Source organism: Diabrotica undecimpunctata, chromosome 7, assembly GCF_040954645.1.
Source record: "Diabrotica undecimpunctata isolate CICGRU chromosome 7, icDiaUnde3, whole genome shotgun sequence".
Classification (NCBI taxonomy): domain Eukaryota; kingdom Metazoa; phylum Arthropoda; class Insecta; order Coleoptera; family Chrysomelidae; genus Diabrotica; species Diabrotica undecimpunctata.
Window position 1 is genome coordinate 95,718,122 of NC_092809.1, and position 15,969 is coordinate 95,734,090.

Below are 15,969 nucleotides of genomic sequence, written 5' to 3' on the forward strand. Positions count from 1 at the left end.
AATTGTGTATTATTAACGTCTATGTCCAGTTTGTGATATATTCGGTTATGGATGACTTTAAGTAGTAACTTTAGCGTATGAGACATTAAGCTAATGGTGCGGTAATCGCTGCATTCTCTTGCGTTTTTCTTTTTAGGGGGACAAATAAAAATAGATGTTAACCACTCTTTGGGTAATACGCCTGAACTATAAATTTGGTTCAAGAGTGTCACTAAAACATCAATGTGCTTCTCATCTAGAATTTTTAGGATTTCTATAGGAAGCATATCAGGTCCAGGGCTTTTCCCGCTCTTCATTGTTTTTAATGCGTGCAATATTTCTTCTTTTGTAATATATGGACCTATTTCTTCTGACGTAAGTTCTATGTGCTCCAGATCTCCTCTTTCATCATCGAACAATTCATCGATATATTCTGCCCATCTTTGTATTTTCTCGTCCGTATGTGTTATAGCAGTACCGTGTCTATCCAGAATTGCACAAGTGGGATTTTGTTTTCTTAGTTCTGCCAGTTCTTTGACTTTCTTGTGTAGGTTAAACAGATCATATTTATTTTGAAGGTCTTCGATCTCTTTGCATTGCTCTTCAAAGTATTTTTCTTTTGCCTGCTTTATCGTCTTTCTAATCTCGTGGTTTATCTCTCTGTATTTATTGTTATCCTTGTTTTTAAATTGTCTCCGTTGTTCCATCATATTGAGTATCTCGTCATTTATCCATTCCTTTTTTTTCCTTGAGGAAGTCTTTAGTATTTCTTTACAGGGTTCCAGTAGACAATCTTTTAGTCGATTCCAGTACTCGTCAATATCATTGGTGTTTGTGTTCAATTTGTTGCAGTTCACATGCAGTTCATGTTGGAGGCATTGTTTTACTTTAGGTTCTTTAAGTTTTCTTGTGTCTATTGTAGGGATTCTTTGATGTCTTTTAATATTGTTAAGGGTGAGTGTAATTTTGGCTATAAGTGGATTGTGATCTGGGGCCACGTCTGATCCAGGATATGCTTTCACGGCTTTAACAGCATTACGGTATCTTTCATTGATCATAATGTAGTCTATCTGGTTTCTGACTACTTTCTCCGATGTATCTGCGGGCGATCGCCATGTATACAGTCGTCTGTTTGGTAACATAAAAAATGTGTTTGTAATAATAAAGTTCTGCTCTTGACAGAATTGTAACAGACGGTCTCCTCTCTCGTTTCGATTTCCCAGACCATAGTTTCCTATACACTTTCCGCTTTGTCCCTTTCCAATCTTTGCATTGAGATCACCTAGGACTATCGTGATTTCTCTTGTTTTCGTTATTCTAAGTGCCTCTTCGATATCTCGATAAAATAATTCTACTTCTTCTTCGTCGGCAGTCGCCGTAGGAGCATAAACTTGTTGAAACAACTCAAGTTGCAAACGCAAAAGCGCCAATTGAAACCTAACCAAATTGCAAACGCAAAAGCGCCAATTGAAACCTAAATAAAATTTAGGGGTGGTATATGGAGAAGGAGATGATCAATTAGAGAAGAACTAGCAAAGAAGTTATAATAAAAAGAATGGCTTAGCTCAAAAGAACACAGAGACACAAAACCTCAAGCACGAATTCGGGCTAGCCTCACTACACTAGAATTTGGCTTTGAGATAAGGGGAAAAGAGATCTTTTAACCAAAAGAATACAATATAATAATGCACCGGAAAATCTGGAACTATAAAAGGGGTAAGATAAGAGAATATACGGAGATGCCTAGGAAAATACTAAAATGGGCGCCAGCTAATTTCTGAAGGAAATTAACAAAAAAAAATAAATGAAGTTATGAACAACAAGGAATAAAGTACTATTGGTTTAATACCCTGTAATAATGTTTAAAAACCGAAAAGACACTATTGACCTTGTTCTGCTATATTATAATTGTAAGCAGGAACTGAAATAAAAGCAAAACTACTTGTAACAAATATATTTATAATATTAATTTAAAAATTAAATATCCCCACTACTGGGCCAAACGAAAAGGTGTATTAGTAAATCTATAATCTAAGTCCATGGGAGAAGCGAGATCTTAACACTAAGGTTAGTTACGAAAGTTAAATCCTAGATAGGTAAGGTAGGGAATATAAATACTAAAAAAAAAAAACCGTGACGGTTATACAAAAGAAACTACCTTACCTAACAAATATACGACTAATATGTGTCGAAGCAGCTAAACACCAGATCTATGTGTAAGTGTTATGCTTACACACAGATGCTGGGAGATATCTAAAGTGATCAAGTGTGATGAGTATGGCCAACAGACTCGGAAAGATATATATATAATTTTTAAAAACCCTGATACATAAATTTCTTCCCTTCCCTTTTAAAAACCGCTATACAAAAATCATGAACCCCTTCCCTAACAATGAATCTAATTTAATTAATTAATAACTATTTACCTAACTTTTTATAGATGTTACAAAAACTGTAATAAGTACTAACCTTGGTATATGCATATACAAAGTTGTAAATTACAAGAAAAACCTTAACCCTGAGAAACTAGTTGTTACTGTCTGTCACAACACTACAGCGGTCCTGGATAAGTCCCCTTAAGACTCTGACGATCCTTGAGGCTCCGAAAAAAAACGAATGAAGAGGAACGCTGTGGTTCTGGAGACAATCGGTTCCTGGTTACCAATGGGTTGAATTAGGTGTTTGGTTAAACTAATTCTAGTATTAAACGTTATCCTAATCGGGTGAAATCTACAAAAAATAACATTTAGAGAAACATCAAGGCACCCAAAGATGACTGTCAACACATACTCTTACATCGAATTACCACAATAAACAAACATTTTATTTCATCAGCTGACTGTCATCCTGTCTATTTATTGCGTCTGCGCATTTAAAGAATATCTAGTAAATTAGGCATGACAGTTTTTATACCGAGTAGGTATACAAAAAAAAAAAAAAGAAAAACTAATTAGGTGTCCGATAAATTTATGATCTAGGCTCAAGGCCACATGATACATATGAGAAAACTCGGATTTTACACTTTTAATATTTCAAAAGACAATGAAAATATCAATAAAATGATAGGCCTATAAAACTAAATGATTTAATTGCTCACCTGGGTTTTAAATAATTATTTCAGTAGATTTGGAAGCCGGGTCTTAAATATTCATTTCTATAGATTTGGAAGTCGGTTTTTCAATCAAGATTCTTTATCATCTGTTCTAATTTCTCCCTTGATGTTCGGGGAAAATATTAAATCCAATCCCAGATTTTCTACCCGATTTAAAGACAAAAAAATGCCGGTTAAGGCTTGGAGAAATACCGTGAGTTGTTGGCCAAAACTGACTTTAGCGAGCGCCTCTTGACCTGTAGTTTGCGCATCGTACCGTCTATTGCCCATGAACGTTTCATAAACGGGATTCTGAGGGGTTTTAGGATTTCAATAATAAATTATATTAATTAATTATATGTTAGCAGTTGTGACTGCTACATTGTATCAAATTCAGTTTGGCATGAGATGTCACTAACTTCAGTACCATTACTCTTTCTGAGATAGGGAAATAGCATTCCACCGCTCTATTAGATTTTTTATTAACTATTACTGCCACGCCGTGTCTGTGTTGGTTATTCTCGCTACCGGAATAATATATTGTGGCTTCGTCTGTTGAAAAACAACCTGAGTTGGGCCACCTAGCTTCACTGATACCCAGTACATCGATATTCAACCTGTTCATTTTTTGAATAACATTGTGCATTTTACCAGGCTGAAACATGCTCTGAACATTCCATGTTCCTATTCTAGTGTTGGACAGTCTTATTTTTTCATCTGCGTTCTTTTGACAAGGAATTCGCTGATTAACGACCTGAGAGTCCTTGTCTTCTTCTCCCCTGCCGGATCTTGGCTTCCGAGGGCCATGATCAGTAACGCCGTTATTAGTTTCTAAAACCACGATGATTTTACTAGGGATATCCATGGGGATCTTTAATGTAGTGGTTTCCCCTTGCCTTCTACATCCTTATGCTGTTGACCAGTATATTGGTTCCTCCATCTTCGAGATCGATTTCTCAACCCCAGGACAAAAGGGTGCCTACCACCTACCAATTCTTCCGCCTAGAGCCGTTTATTAGTAAGTGTGAGATTGATTATACCGGCAATTGGTCGGTGAAATTTTCACCATATCTGGCTACCCTCACTTAGTTTAGCCTACAGACCAATGCAGTTGTCCGGGGTGTGGCACTTGGAGCCATAAGTGAGAGTTAGGTGTCTTATGAGGACCAGTTACCAAGAACCATCTCCCATCTATGATGCTCGATGTGGTCGTTCCGATAAAAGGTGCTACCTCTATAACACAACCCTACACCCCTCTTGGTCTCTTAACTAGAAACTGCTTAAACTGCTAATTAATCACATAGTCATTATCTTATTGCACTGGTCCTGCATTCCAACGAAGAAAAAACTTTTTGTATCTGGTGTATTTTAAAAAGTTTATTTTAACTTGTTTGTAAATCTAATTCCTACATTTGTGCTTAGTTTTAATGTTTCTTTCATTTGTGCATAAGTTGCACATATTTTTTAATACAGTGCTAGTCAAAAGTCCGTTCCCCCTCGTATCTTTTGATATTAAGTAAACATTATGCTTTTACCTGAATAAAATTCCAAGAAATAAAATAAAATAAAAAACACTGGCTTTACATACCTAGAAATTTGTAATTCTGAATTCCAAGTACAAATGCAATTAACTGATTAAATTTAAATAGGTACACAAAATTATGCTTAAAATTTTATTTACTAATCGTTAACAACTCAAAATTATTGAAATACGTACCTGGCTACATCTACTTTGTATCATTTAGTAAAGTATCGTTAAACTTTGGATAGAATTTAAAATTGAACCTAATATAACGAAAGACTAAGGGTGAATATTCGTTACAGCATTAAGGGAGTACAGTCATTTCGTGTTTGATATCGGCCCAGTCTCTTAATCTGGGGAATTCCATCCGAATTACCTTGCAACGATAGTACTTATTTTTTTTTTATTTAAAAATCCGAAATTATACTTCACAATTTGGAATTTTCAAATTGTAAAAAATAATTCTTTGGTGTATGTGCTAAAAAGCAATTGTAGCGTACTAACAAGATCAGGAATTGTTTTTTGATCGAAACACCTTACAATTTTTTGAGCTTTCTCTCCCGGTGATTGACTTTTGATTAATTTTATTTATAGTTTATAAGAAGAGAATTTTAATTATATTATTTGTAGATTTCTACATATTTAAATTAAAAATTTGAGTAATATTTTTGTAAAATAATATATAATATATTATATAATATTTTTTGTAAAAAGCTTCATTTATTAAAAGTTGAAATAATTTTTTTTTAAATTGTATAAAGCGCCAAAATTTAATGCTATTCTACGACCACGATGCATCTACATAATATATAAAAATATCTAAAGTTGCATTTGTTGCCCTACTCTTTCTTATTTTAGAAGCAGTAATAGCGCCGACATGACCGCTTCCTAGTGGTACAAATAAGGAACTAAAATCATGATCAACTTCTATTGTTTTGTGTATAACCTTTGCCGATGCTGAAAAATGACAGTGAAAACTCCTTCTATATGAGTCTATATTCTTTGCATATACTTTAGACCATTTAAAGCTATTGCGACAGCCAACCATTGGACAGAACAAGAAAAGGCTGTTTCCTTGACTGCTGCTTTACGAGGCGATACTGCGGATATCCTAAGATAGATTCCTAAGGGCCAAGAAAAATGTTACCAGACTTTGTTCACTCGACTAGAAAAACGTTACTGAGATGCCCATCTACAACAAGTCTACAAAGTACAAATAAGAAATAGAATTCAACGAGCAATTAAGAATTTGTAAGATTTTGAAGCAGATGTTGTTCGTATATCGCTGTTGGCTTATCCGGAGGCACCAGACAACATATTGGAAGACATTGCTGTAGATACCTTCATAAATAGGTTGAGAGACAGTGAACTGCAGAAAGATTTACGGCCAGCAAGACCGAAAGTTTTAGATGAAGCGCTCGCCATTGCCATGGAACACGAAATAGCTAGTTATGCTTCACGGAGCTATCAAGTACGAATCTCTGAAGACAGCAACGAACAAAACGATAAACGTCTGGAGGAAATCGTACGAAAAGTAGTTCTTAACACGATGTCAGAGAGACGCGAACTCAGATGTTAAAATGGTGGCGACGTAGGTCATATTCGCCGACAATTGTAACAAAATAATACAACAGTCAGAAAGCTAGAACAGATCAAACACTGGGCTGGAAACAGTAGTTCAAATGCTGATGCTCAGTCAAGACGGCCATGCAGTGCAAATTGTAATCACTCTCTTAATTTAGAAGAACGATGTCAATAGCCCCAATAGCTACAAGACGCCCAAGCAGATGATCCATGTATAAAAAGAGTTTTCGATTGGATGTGTCGAAGTGAAAGACCTTCTTGGTAAGACATTAGTACATGTAGTCCAGAAGTCAAGTCTTACTGGGGCCAATGGAATTGTCTAGTACTAAAAGATGATCTTCTGTATAGAACCTTTGAGATCGATGATGGTACAGAATCTAAGCTTCAGTTGATTGTACCTAAAAGTAAAGTGTCAGAAGGATTGCGTCAGTTGCATGACGGTGCATCAGGTGGACACTTTGGTATTACGAAGACTCTGCAAAAGGTTCGAGAACAGTTCTATTATGTGAACTGTAAAAATAATGTACGATTATGGTGCCGGGAATGTGAACTGTGTGCAACCAGTAATGGTCCAGTTGGTAAAAAGAGGGCACCCATGAAACAGTACAATGTTTAGTAGGTAGGTAGTCCTATGGAAAGAGTAGCAATCGACATTGCAGGTCCATTTCCAGAAACGAATGATGGAAATAAACATATACTGGTAGCCGTGGATTATTTTACAAAATGGACTAAGGCCTATGCAATATCAAATTAAGAAGCTGCTACCGTTGCAGAAGTACTTGTTAAAGAATTCTTTAGCCGATTTGGTGCTACCTTGGAGATCCACTCCAACCAAGGGCGAAACTTTGAGTCAACCCTCTTCCAAAACGTTTGAAAATTGATTGGTGGCTCACCTTAAAGTGACGAATTATTTTTCTTCTGGTGTTATGAATTTTCGTAGAATAGTGTCTTCTATCTTTTTCTATCGTAGGATAAATCATTCTTGCACAAACTTAGTAATTCGTCGAATGACGCGATTGACATACGCACATAGTTAAAACATTTGGTTGGAGACTTTCGCAAATCATCGTACAAGGTTAAAAATACTCCACTTATAAAACGATTAGCAACAAAAGGATGTATCCAAAATTTCCTCTTTTTTCTTATTTTCTCCAGCATTCTTCGTCGCACATATAAGTGCAGTGCTATCTCTTCAACGTCCATATTGAAATTGAATCAAGTGTTTCTTGGATGCCCAATTGGTTGTTCGGTTTGGTTACTGCGGTAACCATGGTGTCGCCACTGGTTGTGCCACCATGGTGTCCTAGTGAGATATAGCTCTTAACGTTCGACTTCGTAACTTTCAACTAGTATCAAATTTCCTTTCTAAACTTGTTACAGAATATAGGTACTAATACACCTAATATCGTAGTATTAAGTCTTTAGTTTTATTGTGTAACAAGAGGGAAATAAGGTTACCAATTTTAAACGTGGCTCGTAATATTGAAAAGTACTTACTAAACACCAACACTCAAACGCATGCCAACATATTTCTTCAAATGTTTTTACACGCAACAAAAATTTATATAATAAATATTTACAATTATACTCAGCGACATTAGAAGAATCACACCCAGAAGGAATAATTTCTTGAACTTAATTTTTTGGCAACATGGTAGATTTACATCAGGAATGAAACAATAACGTTGTCAAGAATTTTTATTAACAAGTAATAAAAAAAAAAAAAAATAATAATAATGTGTTTGGCGACCCCGTAGCTAAATACACTCCTGTATACATCTAGGCATTGTCTGCTTGTGGCACCTCGTTCCAAACAACTTGAACTTCATGTATTAACTGTGCCAGAGTCTGTGGAGGATGGTGCAAAGTGGACAGTCTCCTTCCCAACATATCCCATAGTTTGACAAACAATATGAGAAAGCGCGTTGTCTTGCTGAAAAACGACGTCTCGACGGCCGTCGAGATAAGGCAGTAAAGTGGTTTGTAAGATGTCAGCAACATAACGCGTCGCTGTCATATTGCCTCGAATAAACACAAGTGGTGATCGGTTACCATAGGCAATAGCCCCCAAACCATTACTCCAACTGTCCTGTGTACATGCCTCTCAACAGCAAACCCGATATCTCGTCGCTCTTCACGGCGGCGTCTTACCATCCTACGACCATCATGCATTCCTAAACAGAATCGTGATTCATCGCTGAATGCTACATTACGCCATTCTACCACCTAATGCTGCCGTTCTCTGCACCCATTCAAACGTTGATGACAGTGGTCCGCAGTCAAAGGAAGTACTAGTCGTGAGCGGAATGAAACCAGTCCAAAGGCTTAAATGCGACGGTATAGTGTACGCATACTAACAAGTCTACCTGCTACTCCAAACCATTTGTTAGCAATTTGACGCGTAGTAGCAAAACGATCTCGCAGAGCCAGTAATTGAAAGCACCTATCTTGACGCTCTGAGGTACGCCTCGGTTGACCAGTTGGTCTTCTTCGTGTTCCTCTACCTTCTTTTGTCCACATACGACAGACACGCATAACCGTCATTACCGTACATCACGGCAAATTTCGCTTCACGATAAATCCATGTCTCTATACCCAATAATTCTACCCCTGTCAAAATCGCTAACATCGAACTTGAGGCATTTTCTTACACTGAATACATTTAGACTGAGGAATATTAACTAAAAATTTCTATACTAACCGGTTTTCACAAATCGGTCTCTTCACAAAAAAATTTAAAGATAAAACTTTATTTTTACAAAAAGTAGAAAAGATAAAACATTGATACTGTTATCATAGCATATTTTAAATATAGTCATTCTGTTGCCAACAAATTGAGTTTAAGAAATTATTCCTTTTGGGTGTAACACTTCTAATGTCACTGAGTATATTATAAATGAGAAATATGAGCTCAGCCATAGGCATGAAATAAAATACATAATATACCATTTGGCAGCATATATTAAATAATATAAAGTAACGAAGGTTCTGCGATTACATTATATTTAGTAGAACACGGCAACGCTGCCGCATTTAAAATACCCGCATCGCGCAGATATATAGAGCGCAGCACACGATGCTCTAATATTGTTTCCTTGTCTCTTCATTCCGCGAATGTCAGAGTTAGAGCCGTCCGAGATAACCGCGCGGCGAAAGCATCCCGTGATTCTCTATTGGAATCGCACTGTCAAATGTTTCCCTGTCTAGCATGAACTTACGTTAATTTTATCAAATAAAAATATGTTGTGTCATATCGGTTTATCGGTTGGGGTGTAAGAAAAATATTCGGAATTTCATCGTCGGGATGAGGCTGTGCCTCTTGCTGATGGAGCATGGAGCTGCCCCGAATAGCCTCACAGACCTCTATTTGCCCGCCAACTATACCCGGCATCCAATTGATGACCGGGTATCAAAAGCCGAAAACGCCGGTCAGCAAACAGCTACTCACAGCTGCCAAACAGCCAGCTGAACCGCAGTTTGCTATTCTTCCTTCTTCAGCTTCATATCAAGTAAGTATTTACTTTATTTTACATATATTTTTTAAAAATATTTAAAAGTTTATTCAATAAGTTGATGTAGGAACAATAAAGGTAAACCAAAATGTTAAACAATTTACACACGCACAAAGGCTTAGTATTATAACATATCAATGTATTATGGTTTTATTTTGCTTTTATACAGTAAAAAATGTTTTCTTTGTTCAAAATAAAATATTTTATTTTTTACAAAAAAACAGTAAACAAAAATAATATAAGAAAGAAACAATACTTAATGATTGTAACATTCAGTACAGATATTTTTTGCATGTTCAGAGCAGTTTAAACATATTTGTTTGGAATGCCGATTTCTTGATCTGAACATATTTATGTAGTATCTTTTTCTTTGACCTGTGGTCTGCAGTTTATCTACTTTCGGCTTAATCTCTAAGCGTTCAGAATTTTTTTGTTGCTCTTTTACTAGCTTCTTTCACAGCTGCTTTGAATTATAGGATTGCTATCATGACTGTCTAAACTTTCATGATCTGATTCTAAATCACTTACAGAATCGACTTCGATATCACTAAATTTATCGTCGTCGCTCAAATGCAAAAAAAACGCAACGTAGAAAATTTTGGTCAAATTCAAAGTATTTCACTTTTTTTATTTTTATCTCTATTTTGATGATTTTTTTAGCATACTGTGTAAAAATTTATAAATTTTAATCAAGTATAGTGAGTTTTTTAATCAAATTTGTATTTGACTTATTGGGTTAATCGAAAGATAGTTTTTTATCCAAACTTTGAAACATCCTGTGGAATAATTCCGTTGGCGGATTTGCGTAAAACCTTGTTTTTCGATTGCAACAATGTCTTCTAAGTATTATGTTTTTTGTTTCATGTAAAAATATGGATTGGTTTATTTTTAGGAGCGAAATGACTTTGCCACCCACAATTTACGACTTTTTCTTAATAATCTTTTGTATTAATTTGTAATACGACGATGGGGGCTTTGGTGACTAATATCGAAGGAATGTCATATCGATACCCCAAAAGCACTGCACTTAAATAATGATTAAAAGCAACGACATGATCTTGGTTTTAATGAACAATGATAACAATAACAAAACATAAAAAAAACAACTTAAATGTAACTTAACCTAAGTACGCAAATAACAAAGAAACACTACTAAAAAATAACTTAATACTTTGTATTGCCTCCACTAGCCTCTATAACTGCCTGTACACGTTGGCTTATGCTGTCTATGAGGTTGCGAATATCGTCTTGTTGGATGTTTTGCCATTCCTCTTCTAGAGCCAAGCGAAGTTCGTTAATTGAGGCTGACGCGACTTTGCGACCTCTAATATTTCTACCAAGCATGTCCCAAACGTGCTCTATTGGGTTCAGATCTAGCGAACACGCTGGCCAGTTCATTTTATTAATACCAACTTCCTCTAAATATTACGTAACACACATTGCAGAGTGGTGTCACGCATTATCTTGCATTAATAGAAAATCATCGCCGATATATTGAGAAAAGGATACTCTACGTGAGTCGCTAAAATTTCCGCAATATACCTGTGTGCAGTCAACGAACCCTCAATAAATACTAATTCAGTGCGCGCCTCTAGGGATATTTCTGCCCATACCATCACCGGACCTCCTCCACGGCTAACGCGGAGACTGAAAGCGCACTCCACAAATCTCTCTCCAGTTCGACGCCATACTCGTTCTCTCCCATCTGATGAGTGAAGACAGTATCTCGACTCATCCGTAAAAAGAGCATTACTTTATTGTCCTAAATTCCAACGTAAATCATGAATGTGTTGCTTGTGTGAGTCCATTTCAAAAGGTAAAAGAAATAATAAGTTAGACTTACTCACAATCAATTTAATTTAACTATCCAGACGACCGGTTTCGCTTTCTACAATATGCAAAGTATCTTCAGGTCTCGATACAAAGTTAAATAACTGCTGAAATAATAAACCCATATTAGGGTGTTGTCTAATAAAGATAAACAAAGATAGATGATATAAATTATATAAATTACAATAATTATGCCAATATTGCATGTCTGGGTTTTCAAAATGAATAAAATGTTTAAGCAGACAAGGTAAGACCCACCAATTGGTAAAATAGTCTATTAAACTGTAATAAATTAATAAATGAACAAATAAATAAAACATTACTTACATGCCGGTACTCTATAAATTGATGGTTGAAAGAACATGGTTCAAACTATCCTGTATTGTTGATTGGAGAACTCAAGTCTGCTATTGTAATTGTTTGACAGTAAACGGGGAAGTTCTTGAGGAGACAGATTGTATCCAATGCAGTAGAGATAGATGTAATGTAATTGTTTGTTTGATGAAAGTAATGTTCTATACCATTGATTTATTTAAAAGTTATTTATATTTATTCCAGAGATATATTTATGAAATGTGTGTTATTTATTGAGATTTTATTTTTGAAGGTGACAGTTGTGAGACAATGAATGAAATTAGATGTACAAATTGTGTGGGTGTGCAACTCTATCAACTTGTAATTATCAAATTTCTTTGATAAAGTTCTGTCGTAATATGTGGCAAATGGTTGTAAAGTCCAACATTTAAAGTTAAAAAATTAAAATTGAGGACACTTTAAGACACACAGAAAACACACATCTTTTACTTGGAGAGAGAGACTACAATAACATAAAAAACTCATTGTCTCCAAGTAAAAGATGTAGTGCTTTCAAATCCTCCCCCTTTTTTAAATTTAATGTCTGTTTCGTCCACCCCCTTTTTTTTAAGTGTTTTCTGTGTGTTTTCTGTGTGTCTTAAAGTGTCCTTTTAACATTACTTACATGCCAGTACTCTATTAATTGATGGTTGAAAGAACATGGTTCAAACTATCCTGTATTGTTGTTTGCAGAACTCAAGTCTGCTATTGTAATTGTTTGACAGTAAACGGGGAAGTTCTTAAGGAGACAGATTTTATCCAATGAAGTAGAGATAGGTTTAATGTAATTGTTTGTTTGATGAAAGTAATGTTCTATACCATTGAGTTATTTAAAAGTTAAATAACGCAATGACTTTTTATTTATTTATTTTTATTATTTATAACTTTTAAATAACTCAATGGTATAGAACATTACTTTCATCAAACAAACAATTACATTAAACCTATCTCTACTTCATTGGATAAAATCTGTCTCCTTAAGAACTTCCCCGTTTACTGTCAAACAATTACAATAGCAGACTTGAGTTCTCCAAACAACAATACAGGATAGTTTGAACCATGTTCTTTCAACCATCAATTAATAGAGTACCGGTAGTTAAGTAATGTTTCATTTATTTGTTCATTTATTAATTCATTACAGTTTAATAGACTATTTTACCAATTTTTGGGTCTTACCTTGTCTGCTTAAACATTTAATTCATTTTGATAAACCACAGACATGTAATATTGGCATAATTACTGTAATTTATATAATTTATATCATCTATCTTTGTTTATCTTTATTAGACAACACCCTAATATGGGTTTATTATTTCAGCATTTATTTAACTTTGTATCGAGACCTGAAGATGCTTTGCATATTGTAGAAAGTGAAACCGGTCGTCTGGATAGTTAAATTAAATTGATTGTGAGTAAGTCTAATTTATTATTTCTTTTACCTTTTCCAACGTAAATGTTCCCTGGAAAATTGTAGTCTAGCCACTTTGTGCCGTGGTAGTAATTTGGGCCCAGTTGCTGGTTTGCAAAATTACAAACCAAATTCATGTAATCATCGACGAACTGTAAATACACTTACATTATTGCCTCGAACCTCTTGAAGCTGATTTCTTGTTTGCACCGCTGTTAAATGACGATCCCGTAAAGCGTTGACTCGTATATAACGATCATCTAAAGCGGTAGTTTTGCACTTCCTGCCACTTCCCGCTTTACGTTTGTTTGTACCAGTTCGTATACAACGTTCCACTACCCTTTGGATGGTAGAACGACGGCTTTCACACAATCTGCGACACTAAGAACCATGATCAATCCTAGGTAAACAAAATATAAGTGTCAATATGACATAATGATAACAGTCAGCAAAGCCACCTCGTCGTATTACAAAAGACCTTCAAAATAATCATAATTAAAAAAAGTCCTAAATTGTGGGTGGCAAATTCATTTGCATCTAAAAAATAAACCAAGGCATATTTTGACATGAAACAAAAAACACAATGCTTAGGAGACATGGTTGCAACCGAAAAATAAATTTTTACGAAAGTTCGCAAACGAAATTGTTCCACAGGATGTTTCGAAGTTAAGATAATAAAACCACGTTTTAATTAACCCCGTACAATAAGTCAAATATACAATTTTATCAATCACTGACTATACCAAATTAAAATTTGTAAATTTATACACAGTGTGCTAAAAAAATCATCACAGTGGGGCTTAAAACAAAAAAACTGAAATACTTTGAATTTGACCAAAATTTTCTCCGTTGCGTTTTTTTTTGCATCTAAGTTTGTATTTGAATCTGAGTGTATTTCTTCTAAGTCCGCATCAAGTTAGGAAACATTTACTTGAACTTGCCACTTTATTTTAATTTATTCATGCTTATATAATAGCAAAACACTACTCTGACGCCACAGTACGTACTATGATAAATCACTGTAACTGAGAAATATTTAGTTGAAAATCCCATGGCAACAATGGATGACAAAAGAAATACTACTGCAGATGGAAGAAAGAAGAAAATATAAAGGAAAAGATGTACAAAAGCATAAACCTAAGGAAATATATTTGATGAAACAATGTAAAGAGTTAAAAGAAATACAAACAAAATGTGATATGAAAAATATGTACAAAAAAATAAGTGACCGGAATGGGTCAAAAAGTCAATAAGGACACATAAAAGACAAGAAAGGAGTACTGCTAATAGATATAACTGAGAAATTAAGAAGATGGGAGAAGTATTTTAGAGAACTTTTCCAAGATGAAAGAGGTGAAATGCAGGAGATGCAAGAATTAAATCCTTTAGAGAGACAGAAGATCATGAAAGATGAAATTAAATATGCTATCAAAAACAATAAAGATAATAAGGCAGCTGGGTTAGATGAAATACCTGTAGACATTTTAAAACAAGTGGAAGGGGATAACTTGGAAGTATTGGCAGATTTGTTCAATATGATGTACGATACGGGAATAATAACGCAAGGGAGTCATACTTTAAAAGTACTGCTCAAACTAATACATAAGAGAATCTATGGGAATATTTGCCATCAAAATACTAATTCAGCGATGTCAGTGATGCAAACATTAACCTACACTTATGCTTTGTAGATTACGAAAAAGCTTTGAATATAGTAAGACATGAAAACTATTATCAATGAAAAAGCACATTGACAGTAAAATCATACACATAATCTAAACATTATATTGGAATCAAAGTGCCATAGTTCAAATCGATGGGCAACAGAAGAAATGGAGATCTGTAGAGAAGTTAGACAGGGATGCGTTTTATCGCCACTTTAGTTTAACTTATATTCTGAAGAAATTTTCAAAACCACGCGCAATAATATCAAACCGGGAGCAACATGCTAATTACAAAAAGACCATCATACTTAAAAGATTAACAAACAAGATTGAATTTCGAGCTGGTCAAGCAGGCTTTAGAGCAGAATCATTCTGCATAGAGTACATTAATACTGTGAGGGTAATAATGGAACAATCGGTTGAATGGAACACACCTCTACACATGATTTTTGTTGACTTCGAGCGTGCCTTTGACAGCTTATCTCATGCTGCTTTATGGAAAATTTTAGAGCTAAGAAACATCGAGCATAAAATAATTTCCATTATAAAGTCACTGTACACTGATGCGAAATGCAGAGTGACACACAATGAAATCAACAGCGACGAATTTGACATACTTACTGGAGTCAGACAGGGATGCGTGCTTTCTCCGTTTATTTTTAACATAGCAGACTATGTACTCTCCAAACTAGACTCCGACACAAGAGGGATACAATAGACGTTAACCTCACGCCTAAGCGATCTGGAATACGCCGACGATATCTGCCTGTTATGTCCAAGGTTTCAAGATGTGGCTGATCAATTGAAAACACTTTACACTGAAGCCAATTAAGTAGATTTGAAAATCAACATTGGTAAAACCAAATCCATGAGAGTAAATACAAGAAACAACACGCTATTTACTATCAACAGCATTCACATTAAAAATGTGGAAAACTTTACGTATCTTGGAAGTGTCATAACAGAAAGCGGAGGTACAGAGGACGATATTCGTATAAGGATACGAAAAGCTCAACAAGCACTGT

The 15,969-nt window shown here is 35.1% G+C and overlaps 1 pseudogene; it reads left to right on the forward strand.

Annotated features, from left to right (window-relative positions):
- Positions 1 to 9,454: 9,454 nt before the first annotated feature.
- LOC140446553 (venom allergen 3-like) overlaps positions 9,455 to 15,969 on the forward strand; it is a 195,158-nt pseudogene continuing 188,643 nt past the window's right edge.